We start from the raw sequence: 12,294 nt of genomic DNA, 5'->3' as shown, positions 1-12,294 counted from the left end.
AATTACGATGTTATGAATCTGAGCCATTCTATATCACTCGAGCAGAGTAGAAAAAAGTGGGTTGAACCGGATTGAACTCAAAACTGAACAGTGAACGCAATGACTTGGACTATAGGACTCGAGTCCAAACTATAAAAGTCCGATTGACTTGTGACTCGTAACCTTGAGATTGTGACTTGGTTACAACCCTGTCTAGGTGTGTTGTGTAACACTGTCATCAAGATCAAATGGCATTGAAATAGCGATTGTCGTAGTTAGTACCCGATTTTGACTAGCCCTAAAGATAATTCATAAAGCCCCTTTCTCCAATATCTGCTTTCTGCTAGTTCTGTCTGTTGTCATTCGCAAAAGAATTTATTGCGTTGATTACAATATCGATATATGTCATGATGATGATGATGATGAAAATACCCTAATCACAACAGTTGACATCACATAAAAATGCCACTATATATACCCACTGTCGAGGAGGGTGAGATTTGGTGTTGCTCACGGAAGGCAGGCTGATTCGAACCTAGGGAATCTTGATGAAAAGTGATTTCATGTGTGGAGGAAGCAGTTTATCGAATACAATCCCGGGAGAATAGATGCGGGTCCGCAGTTAATGACACATTGTTTCATCCTCAGCTTTGAAAAAGTGGACCACCATAATATAGCGCCATGGTAATGGCAGGGGAGGTATGACCGAACCAAAGAATGTTCTTTGGACCGAACCACACGGGCAACTAACTGCTTCGTTTGATAACGTCGGTGAAATGAAGTGGCATGTTCCGGTCTGTATGCAACTCGATATGCAATATTTTAATAAATAATGGAAAAGTGAATGGCATGGAGATATATTACAGCGCATATGTCAACAGTGTTCAAATTTAAGGCTACAACGTTCTTTGTCGCCGTTCGGTGTATAATATCAGATAATTAGGCCGTGAAGTAGCATGTATCCTCACGGCCAAATAGTTTTGTCGTAATATGCCTCTTTATCGCGATCAACAGTCGGGATATATGGCCAGATCTTAATTAATGACAACCATGGTTTTGGTGTAGAATGTAAACATTCTATAGTTTTGGGCTCCTTGGGTGTGAGTCCGCCATCACGCAGCCATCATTTTGTGGCATAATCAAACTACTCGAAAATAACAATGACATTCGAATTTAAGCCGCTGGCGAAACAACCACCGGTCACGAGATCAGCGACACGAGACATCTAGCCTATTACGTCACTCAGCGAACACCTAAAAAAAGGCTTAAGGAAAGGGAAGGTTGCTAAATTCCATGTAGCGTGTTTGAAAATATACAATGCGATGATCGTGTATATCGATGTGTGATAAGGAGGTATCACCTCATTTCAATACAAAGTATTAACGCTTCATGATTACCTTGCCGTTTTACAGCTGTAAGAAATATTGGTCAAGTTAGCTGTGGGATATTCGTAAATTGAAGCGATCTTAACTTAATGCGTTCACCTGATAATTTATGCGTACCCTTTAGTCACCGAGCTTCAAAGATGGTGAAGTATGTCTCATGCATGAATTCGTAATCAGTAGATTGAAGGATTGATTTCCGTTATTGACTCGTCGGTCGCTTCGCTCGTTTATTGATTAAATTCCAGAATGAGATATATTATTCCGTTGAAAGTTTCACGCTCGGCCAATCGAACTACAGAAGTTAACCAGAAATTCTAGTTCTATAACTCTAAGTTGAAATGCATGAAGATGAACAAGGCAGTGGTGAATTTTTTCTACTTCCTACTTTCTATAATAGCCATAGTCTGTGTGAGAATATTAACTCACATCAAGTGTCCATTGCTATAGCTTTGGCAAAGAGTGATACCTCCGATAAATATGTGTGCACTTTCCCGTGCTTCCCGGTGTCTGTAACAGTGTTTTATTTATAGTGCTATAATGTATGTTTTGTGTTAACGAAGTGTCTTAACGTTGTGCAGATTGTTTCATTCATTTTGATGCTGAATAGTGAGTATACTCAAGTGTTGTGTGCCCAGCCGCTTTGAATTTATTCGTAGGATGCTGAATCGACTCACTTTCCATCATCTAGATATTCTATAGCAGTATTCGAATCAGATTGTGTGAAGACTTATGCTCATACCTTTTCAAACTATCAGGAGTTCAGAGGCGATAAACCATTTTCCATAAGACAGTTATATATACTGACCATTAATATTGGAACTCCATTATGGCTAATTCCATTATATCTTAACAGGGGCTGTAATGCATACACTCAGAATTGTCCAATATTTACAAATGTTGTCCTTTTTTTAATTCTGGGTACATTAAAAAAAATTAGATTGAAAAATTTCCAGCGGTTCAAAAGATTATGCAATTCAAAATTATCATGTCACTAGGTGGCGCTGCACGTAAAAATCTCTGAAATCCATATTCTTTGCTGTAATGATGGTGGAGAATCAATTAAAATGTCTAATAATACAATTTTGGGGCCAAGGAATTCAAAAAAATCAACATTTTCGCTCTAAACTCGAAGAAAAAAAAGTTACGGACAAAACAAAATTGGGGAGAGCGGACTTGAAAATCCATGTAGGATTCCGTTTACACCAAAAAAAATTATTGCAAAATGTACTCTTAACCCTCCTTCCGCGGTCGGCCTCAGGACCGAATTTTAATGCATTTAGAAAAAGATTCATAAAATCCGAACCACGGGACTTGAACCGACACCCAATATATCGCTGTAATCAGGAAAGAGGCGCCTAACCAACTGAGCTACTCTGAAAGCGAGAGAGTAACAGGTGATGCCCCTATGCCTGGAAGTGTTCTCAACTTTTTGAAAATAAAAGAGAATTTGATTTTTGAATTTGCGACTACGTCATACACGGAGCTGCTCGGGATAGAATCATCGCCTGACTGATTTCACAGCAATATCAGGATTCCAAAACGACCTGAGTGAGGTTCTCACGATAATATAGTCGATTGTAACGAGTGCTGATATACCGATGGCTGCAGTTGGCTACAGTGTGTCCGACGCCAGGCGTCTCGCATTCGGCGCACATACACGCGCCGCGTGTTATTGTTCGAAAATGACGTAGTATCGCGGACGTTGAAATTATTCATTTCACAACGCCGTTATATGGTAATCGCTTATCAATTCTCTGTACGAGATAGTGTTATGTGTTGAAACGAACTTTACCGTTGTAAAACAACTATAACTGAATTGGTTGAATTGACAGGTAGTCATACCTGCAATATGAATACACTGTCTCACTGATATTCTAGTTGGCATTTCAAATCAGTTTATCAAATGATATGCAAGCCATCGACGGTGGTGGTGTAGACAAACGCTTTGAGACAAGGCCTATCTATTGAACAGATAATAGGCATCCACAACCACCTCAGCTATCGCAGAAGATATAGTGGTTTCTGTACCACACGCGCATCGCAGCAATCAGTTTCGAAGTGCTTTCGCGACAGCAGACTCTACATATCTATACAATACATCTATACGCTAACTTGACAATCGACATTCAGACATATTATGGTAAAAGAATATAGTATATTGCATGATACAACATATGAAATAATGCATCACGCGTGGAATACAACAGCAAATTGAAATGGTAACAAACCAAATCTAGCACCAACAAATGGAAAACCATGTCATGGGTACAATGATGGCTTCGTATGAAACAATGTAGATGATGTATTATATAGTATATATTGGCGACTCAACTTATTGCAAAGATATACCTTGTTTTGCGTAATCTGAAACTTGAAATCTGCGCTAATTACAACAGCAAAGATATTGCGGCATGTTATTGTTTTGGTAATAACAGTATCCCCGAAATGATTCATTTCACAACGCGCCGGTATATGTAATCGCTTATCCATCCTTTGTACGAGATAGTGCTATGTGCTGAAACGAACTTTGCCGTTGTAAAACAACTAGGACTGAATTGGTTGAATTGACAGAGTCATACGTGCAATATGAATACAGTGCTTCACTGATATTTTATGGGCGTTTCAAATCAGTTTGTCACATATTATGGAGCGGTGCGATTCTTACGCTACCACGGGAAAGATGCGCAACATTTTCACCAGAAAATGTCGTAAATTTGCTGTCATATCAAAAGCGGAGATCATGTAGCTCACTGAAGATGGTAGTGTTGGTGTATTGGTATGAAAAGCACGAATAATCCATATGCGTAATCTGCAACAGCAAATCCGCGCTAATCACAACATGGAATATATTGCTAAAGCCCACGCATATTATTTCGTAAAATATGTTTACTTTCAATTCGAATAATCTGTCCTGCGCCCAATGTTAGATATAAGCATTCCAATAGATGGGCGATGACATAGTCAACAGCTGTTTGGAGAAAAGAGCTGCATATGAATTTGACGGAGATGCGCTGGTCACGGGCGCTGGTTTATCTCGCGCGCGCACATTCACTCGAGCGCCGCCGCAAGTTGTATTTTGCGCAAAACGTTTTTGTGTATTCAATCGGCATTTTGATGGGGTTATTTCATAGTCTAATAGGTTATTTATGGCTCGACGTATGCGTATTGATACTAGCTATCCATCTGAAATAGATGTAACTTTCTACGACCAGTACAACGCAAGATATTCGGGATTAAGTGAAGCGTGTTCGTGAAAATACAATCCGGGCTCATGCATGAGCCAACCGCGTAGCGATTGATAAAAAATTGGATTTTTAAATTAATCTCTATTCCTCAAGGAAATCACGAAAAAAACTTATCTTTGCATTGAGTGATTGGTTGTAATAGTAGTTGTGGTGGGCAGCAGTGCAAATCTGCTCACCGTAACTACTATTAAAAAATATGGATTTTAGAGATTTTGGCGTGCAGCGCCACCTAGTGACATGATAATTTTGAATTGCATTATCTTTTGAACCGCGGGAAATTTTTCAATCTAATTTTTTTTAATGTACCCAGAATTCAAAAAAGAACAAAATTTGTAAATATTGGACAATTCTGAGGGTATGCATTACAAATGTCAGAAAATTTGCTAAATTATAATGGAATGAGTCTTAATAAAATAGCCAATGTCTCAATGTCTCAACCACGCCAATCGAAAGGTATACGGTACTATTGCACCTAGAACCTAAATATGACATATATTCCGTCCAGAGCGTTGAAAATACAAAATCGCCCTTAAATTGAAAATAGGCATTGTTCAAAAAAATTCCAGACATTTTGCATCAAAAGTTACTGATGTTCACTACAGCATATGCAGGTCAGGGTTGCCATACCGTCCATATTTCCCAGATTTGTCCTTGCTCAGTGGCGTAGACAGGGGGGGGTAATCGGTGTCCGATACCCCCCGTTTCCAAGCTCGAAATACCCCCCGTCTTGCATATATTTCCATTGATCTAATATTTCTTGTTCTAATTCGATAATCCCCTAATTGCCGCGCGGCATCATCACGCCATCGATCAATCAGACAATACAGTGTGGTGATGCCTTCTTCTCATATTGTTCTCTGTCTACGGAAGCCCGAAAAACGCATCTCGCATGGCTCTCCCGTCTCATCTGAACGATATTATCCAGTTACAGAACCAGAAGTCACAGTAACAATAACACTCGCATTGAAATTTCGATACCGCGCGAGTTGGTTATCGTGTTTGACAGTCTATTGTCAACAAACGTTTAGAACATGCGCGCTAGGCTTGTATCATTAGAGATAGCAGATCCCTACAGTACCAAAACAGATCGTACTAATCAAATGTTCTGTATGGAATCTATTATGTATTGATCCAATTTGCGATCATTTAGTTCGGTTGTTGTGTGTGGGTTTCCAGATCTCCAGCCAGTTTCGTGTCTCAGGCCTATGGCGCATCTGCTGAACGCGCGCTAACGCGCTTGGCCAGTAGTAAAACATTGGAGGCTAGGAAAATTAGGCCGCTCTATGACTCGCGGCGCGTGATAGTGCTACTCGATGTGCTATTGTAATGACGAGAAGTTATAGTCTTGGCCTCGACAATTCGCAATTGTCACTTCTACACCGCAAACGCGTTTAGGAATGCATTTTGATCGCGAGCCTAAGCCTGCGCCAGGCCACTGTTATTCACGTGATGCAATCGCACAAGCTCGAGCGGTAATTAGTCTTTACCATCTCCCCACACCAAAAATACTACACCATCTTGGCAGACAGTAAAAATCATACTGATTTATAACAAAATTAATCCAGATTGTTTGTATCAAACGGTAACAGACTATAATTCATTTGCGTGTCTTCACTGTTCAAGTGTTCGTCAAAGACGAGCGCAAAATGGAGAGATCTTCCACTGTGCTGTAATATGATCTGCGCGCACTTTCGTGATTACATCCTCGCTTTGGTAATCAAGGTCAAGATACCTCGCTGTCATCGAAATTTGTTTGCTACTTCCATCTGATCTGATACATTGTGATTTGCGAGGATATCATCGATTACCTGCTGCGTTGAGTCATGATTCGAGCGCGCTTTGTATCAAAATCCGCGCGCGTGAAACTCGCTGTCGGCAAATAGTGGCGCGCAAGGTAAAAGCGCCTTCCGTTTGTTACTGCAGCATGCGACTGCGCATAATAGAGCTATATTTTAAGATAACTGGCAAATGTTCATGTGTATAAAGACGTAAACACAAACGAGATTATCTTACCCTTGTTGTATCGGCATTTGTGTGTATTAAACCGCAATAAAGGGGTTAGCATAACGAATATCATCTTTTCAAAAAATATCCCCCGTTTTTTTTCGGCTGGCTACGCCCCTGTCCTTGCTTCAGGCCTTCAGCAATGATTACACTTGATAACTGATCAGAACTGGTGGACTTGTCTAAGTCATCAATAGGACAAATATTTTTGTCCTGAAAATTGTAGTGGTTAAGTTATGCAATATTGTGTGGAAATTGGAATTTTATTGCAGTACAAATATAGATACTTTGCTACACTTTCTGATGATCAATCATATATTAAAATTTTAACGATTCGAAAAAACCACAAGATTGCGATGAAATGAAAATGGTATAAACTGTTTGTCCTTCAGGAAGTGGCTTAAAAATGGGAAAAGAATTATTAACACTTACCAGTGTAGCAATTGTTATATGGCAGCACTGGAGTTCATTGTATATTGCTGGTGACACACCCTGTTGCTTCATGCTGACAATACTGTCTATCATCACAGTTGGTCATCCTGTTGTTTTTGATATAACTATAAGAACCAGATTTGAGATATCTCCGTTAACTTATTTAATCGTATGTTGGCAGCTCTCTTGATTAACTATCTAACCTAATTATTCGACTTAACAGTTTATGATTCAATTAGTTGACAAGGTACCGGTACCGTCTACAACAGTGGTTCTCAACCTTTTTGACCCCGCGGACCTGTCAAACTTCAAAACAAATGTTGTGAACCGGCAAAAATCGATATCAACTTGAAATTTAAGTGCGACAAATGTATGCAAGTCAGATGTAATATTGGAAACATCTTTAATATTGCTTTTTGATAATATATAGCCTATTCTTACGCAGTTATATTGAAGTTTCTGCATGCAAAGTCCTGCTAAAGACCACTAACTTCAATGAGATTGTAGACTCTAGAGCCGTGGTTCCCAACCTGTGGTACGCGTACCACTAGTGGTATGCGAAGGTCTTGCAGGTGGTACGCGAGTGCATTCTGCTTTTTTCGACCAAGGGGAGTTATTAGTTTAGCTGAGGTTGAACACAAAGATTGTTTTCCAAAAACTTCAGGCTTAGCATGGCCTCCTCGTACTCAACTCAAGCTTCTCACACTATTCCCCAGCTGCTAATTTCCCCTTCTACGTGGGAGTGCGACCAAGGATTTTCATCTCTGATGACTATCAAGTCGAAGAAAAGAAACCGACTTGTTGTGCCCATGCATGACTTTCGATGCGCAGTGATCAAATTTATGCCACGCATCGACCAGCTAGAGTAGTGTCCTCAAACTAATGTGCGTGAAAGCATCTGAAACGGGGCGCGAAGCTGCGGCCAACTGAACAAAATTTGCGCGCTAGGCGTGATTTACCTCCATTTGATTGCTTTCTGCTCTGTAGAGTACTAATTGGATATTTGAGAAGAGAATTCACTGATCGACTGTCATAACCTTCCATGCCCTCAAATTATTCACTCGGATTGCTCGCATTCTGGTTGCATTTTGTGATATGACGATAAGGGGGCGCGAGATTTTTCACTATCATAAAAGGGGGCGTGTCTAAAAAAGTTTGAGAACCGCTGAGCCGGGGCCTACAATACTTAGATCGTAGGCCCCGGCGGAGCTCACGTAAAATAAGCAAATGCAGCCATTGCATTGAATAAATTGACATTTGTTGTTTGCTGTTATTTCATTCTATTGATCTTCTTGTGACTGGTGGTGAAAAAACAATTCCATGCATCCCATAAAACCTGGCTGATAATGCCTAGTTTAATAGCATTTGCTATTACGCCTCGCATAGGTCAAATACGGGATTATGACGTCTTAAATGACGGAAATATATTTTGACCGCCTTCGGCGCGCATAACTTACGTAGGTGGTACGCGAGCTCTGCATAAAACCTCGAAATGGTACGTGGGTGAAAAAAGGTTGGGAACCACTGCTCTAGAGTATCCTTTGAAAAAATTGCGACATTGCTATGTGCTCTAGCCTCTATTACACTGCCAATTGTCGCTTTATTACACTGCCGGAATTTAACAAAGTTTGTTTAAAAGTATCGATAACTTTGACATTTAAATTGTACGAAACGAGTTGTAAGCTACTTTTGAATTGTTTCGTACAACATTTCACCACTGTGGCATATGCCAAAAGTAGAACATGAACTCTCTATACGACACCATACAGAAAAATACGCCACAAATTTGATGTTTTATTCTCTAATTAACGGAAAAGCGTCCCAACTTATTACATTTTAGAATTGAGGTATAAAATTCTGATATATTTGGCGGTCCGGTAGGTAACTTGCCGCGGACCGTCGGTTGAGAACCACTGATCTACAATAATATTAAGTACGCTAAAAGATTAAGATGAGAAGTTCACAGACAGTGCAACTTCTACGACGCAAAGAATATTCGTCTTGTCAAAAATTTTTGGCTTTGTAAACAACTTGGACATTTCTATGACTTGTCAGGAAATAATTAAAATCTAGGAGATCAAAATTTTCCTAGAACTGAGAAGTTGGGCCTGTGTATCACTCGAGGAAGTCGGTCCTGTCATGTAGTAAATCCTCTTCGTCATGAGCAATTAATTGCGGAAAATATACCCATCTCTATGTCCAGGTGATTGAGGTAGCGGGCACGTAGCTATTCTCTTCTAAGGTGGATTGTGATGTATGTCAATGTATGTATGAAGATTACAAATGTAATTATTGTCGTTCATTTTATATTCCTTTTATTTCATTTTAAATTTAATTAGAGTCCCAGTTTTTGATATTTATTTGTTAACTGTAACAAAGAGAGACAATAACAACAATAATAATATGGTATAAAAGTAAACTAGAACTGGTATGTAAGGGGTGACCCAAGAGAATGAACTCTTTGGGATCGTGCCATATCCAGGAGTACGGGCGTAAAATTTTACAAAGGGTTGTATAGGCATTTAGTGAGTCTTCTAGCAGTCCGTCAAACCTCTGATTCCGTGCCATTACATGGTTTTTGATAGCCTTACTAATACATGGCTAAAATTATGCAAATCTACACCAAAGAAACTTATTGGCTTTCCAAAGTCTATTATATTATTAACAATCATCCACACCAGTCATATAACACAAGTGTGTGTGCTGCTGTACCTAGTCGTAGTTTGAAGAAGTATATAGTTGCTATATAGTCTGATATTTAAAATCATTGTATCGCTTATGGTATATTGGTATACCCACCAGAAGTTTGAACAGATGAAGTCTGTATAATGTATGACTGATTAGGTCTGATGCATAGAACCGAGAAAACAGATTCTCACTCATGATTCTACATACAGTTATCGCATATCATATGTATGATTATGTTGATGATTTAATGACACACTGAAAATGAAAACATTCACTACAAAAAAAAATTAGACAAAAAATTAGAAAAAATCGATTTGAGACCAAATTTGTCTGATTTTATGCTCTTGGCCCATGTCAACTTTCCGGTCTCATTTTTAAGACCACAAACCATGTCATTCATTGATTAGTAAAATTTGGCCTAGAAACGAGACCATAAATACTGACACATCGAAAACTGTCTTAATAAGCTTGTTATGTCTTAGAGCTCCTGACCCATGTCAACTTTCCGGTCTCAGTTTTAAGACCACAAATCATGTCGTTTCTTGATTAGCGAAATTTGTCTTAAAAACAAGACCAAAAATATTGACACATCGAAAACTGTCTTAATAAGCTTGTTATGTCTTAGAGCTCCTGACCCATGTCAACTTTCCGGTCTCAGTTTTAAGACCACAAATCATGTTGTTACTTGATTAGAGAAATCTGTCTTAAAAACAAGACCAAAAATACTGACACATCAGAAATTGTCTGATTAAGCTAGTTATGTCTAAGAGCTCCTGACCCATGTCAACTTTCCGGTCTCATTTTTAAGAGCACAGATCATGTCGTTTCGTGATTAGCGAAATTTTCAAGAGCAAGGGAAAGGCCCTTGCAAGCACTGGCTTGATATTTATAACTATTGAGATACGGTATGTGAGTGGTTCTTTGTTGACTGTCTTGTGTAATGAAAATTGTATAATAAGCATGATTTCTGTTTGCTATGATACATTGATACTGATGTCTGTGATCATTATTGTAGTATGTAGTGGAAATTTGTCTGTAAAAGGTATAGAGAAGAGGTGACTGACAATTGACTGACTATATTACCATCATGCATTGCAATTCTGGGTGGGGTTTGCGCCTATCGTGTCGTATACCAAGCGATTACAAAAGCTCAATAAAATATACTTGGAAGTAGAGGTCGACCGATATTGATTTTTACAGGCCGATACCGATACCGATATATCGGCCACTCACAAGGCCGATACCGATATCATACGCCGATATTAATATGGACTAAGCATAGAACAATTTCACCAAAAATATTATATATTAGGCAAGAAGGCACTTGTTCATGCCACAGAAAGCTGAACAACAAACGAGAAAACTGAAATTGAAAAGAATTATTCCTTAATTGTGCACATTCGATGAAATTTGGGATAACCCCAAGAGCAAAGTATGATGCAGAATTGCAGATCAGTCCAGAAAAGGTAGGCTGTAATGCAGGAAGCATAGTTTCTCTGCATGCTCACCCAGTTAAACTCGTCCTGCAAGGGAAAATCTGTCATATATCGCCCTTTGCGTCGTCGATTTCTTGAGATTGAAAACACGGAGCATTGAATTTCCGAAATTTTTGACTGTTTTTTAAATATAAAATATTGGCCGCGATATCGGCCTGCATAGGCCGATACCGATAATCGGGAAAGCTCTAAATATCGGCCTCGATAATCGGCCATGTCGATAATCGGTCGACCTCTACTTGGAAGTTTGCTTTGTTACTAAATAAATATAAATTGAATACCGGTAGTATATTCATATTGAAATGAACCCGTATATTCTCGGCTGACACTCGTCAGGGGTAATCGTCAGCAACTAGTAGAGAATTGGAAAGAACATTGTATGTCAACAATCGTATCACAAAATATGACGTCACCAGCATGAAATTTCGATGAAGAAAGGGTTCAATGTACTATTTTTAGATGGTGCTCGAACTCCTTTTGTTGACACAGCCTCGGTTGCCTGATTGGTGTATTTTGATAAAAGTCGACTCCAAGGCACATAAATTAAAGTGTAAAAGGCCCCTCCCAGTGACTCGAAATCTGTAGTCTCTATAATAGGTTGCACAAACGGGATTATCCTACAGATGCTTGCCAATGGCATAATTTATGGCCTTTGATTGCATCGCATCAGCCTTATTGGGATGAGTCAATGGTGAGCTTTTCACGGAGCGTGATTTGCGTGCTTTGATAAATCGAGGGACTTGGCTGATATATAAGTTCCTGCACACAGTTTGACATTCTTCCCACATAGCCACAAGCATAGCGGCACTTATATTCATACGCTGCATTACTTAGTTGAAGTGAAGGAAGCATTTCTTTACGTGTTGCAGGGAGCATAGGAGCAGTCGCGTTGTCATAAAAATAATGTTGGCCTTCACTGTGTCGTAACACTTACTAACTGCAGAAATCAATTGCTTTTCAAAGCGAGTGGAAACAAGACCGATCCAAGGTAGATGGATATAAACATCTTTGGTTGTTCGTTCGGTAGGTAGGGTCGGTTGACTTTTCCGCCTGAAATTGCGTTAA

This window comes from Botryllus schlosseri, chromosome 11, assembly GCF_051294905.1.
Source record: "Botryllus schlosseri isolate E-star chromosome 11, Bs_hap1, whole genome shotgun sequence".
In the NCBI taxonomy this organism is placed as follows: domain Eukaryota; kingdom Metazoa; phylum Chordata; class Ascidiacea; order Stolidobranchia; family Styelidae; genus Botryllus; species Botryllus schlosseri.
This window is presented reverse-complemented; position numbering follows the sequence as displayed.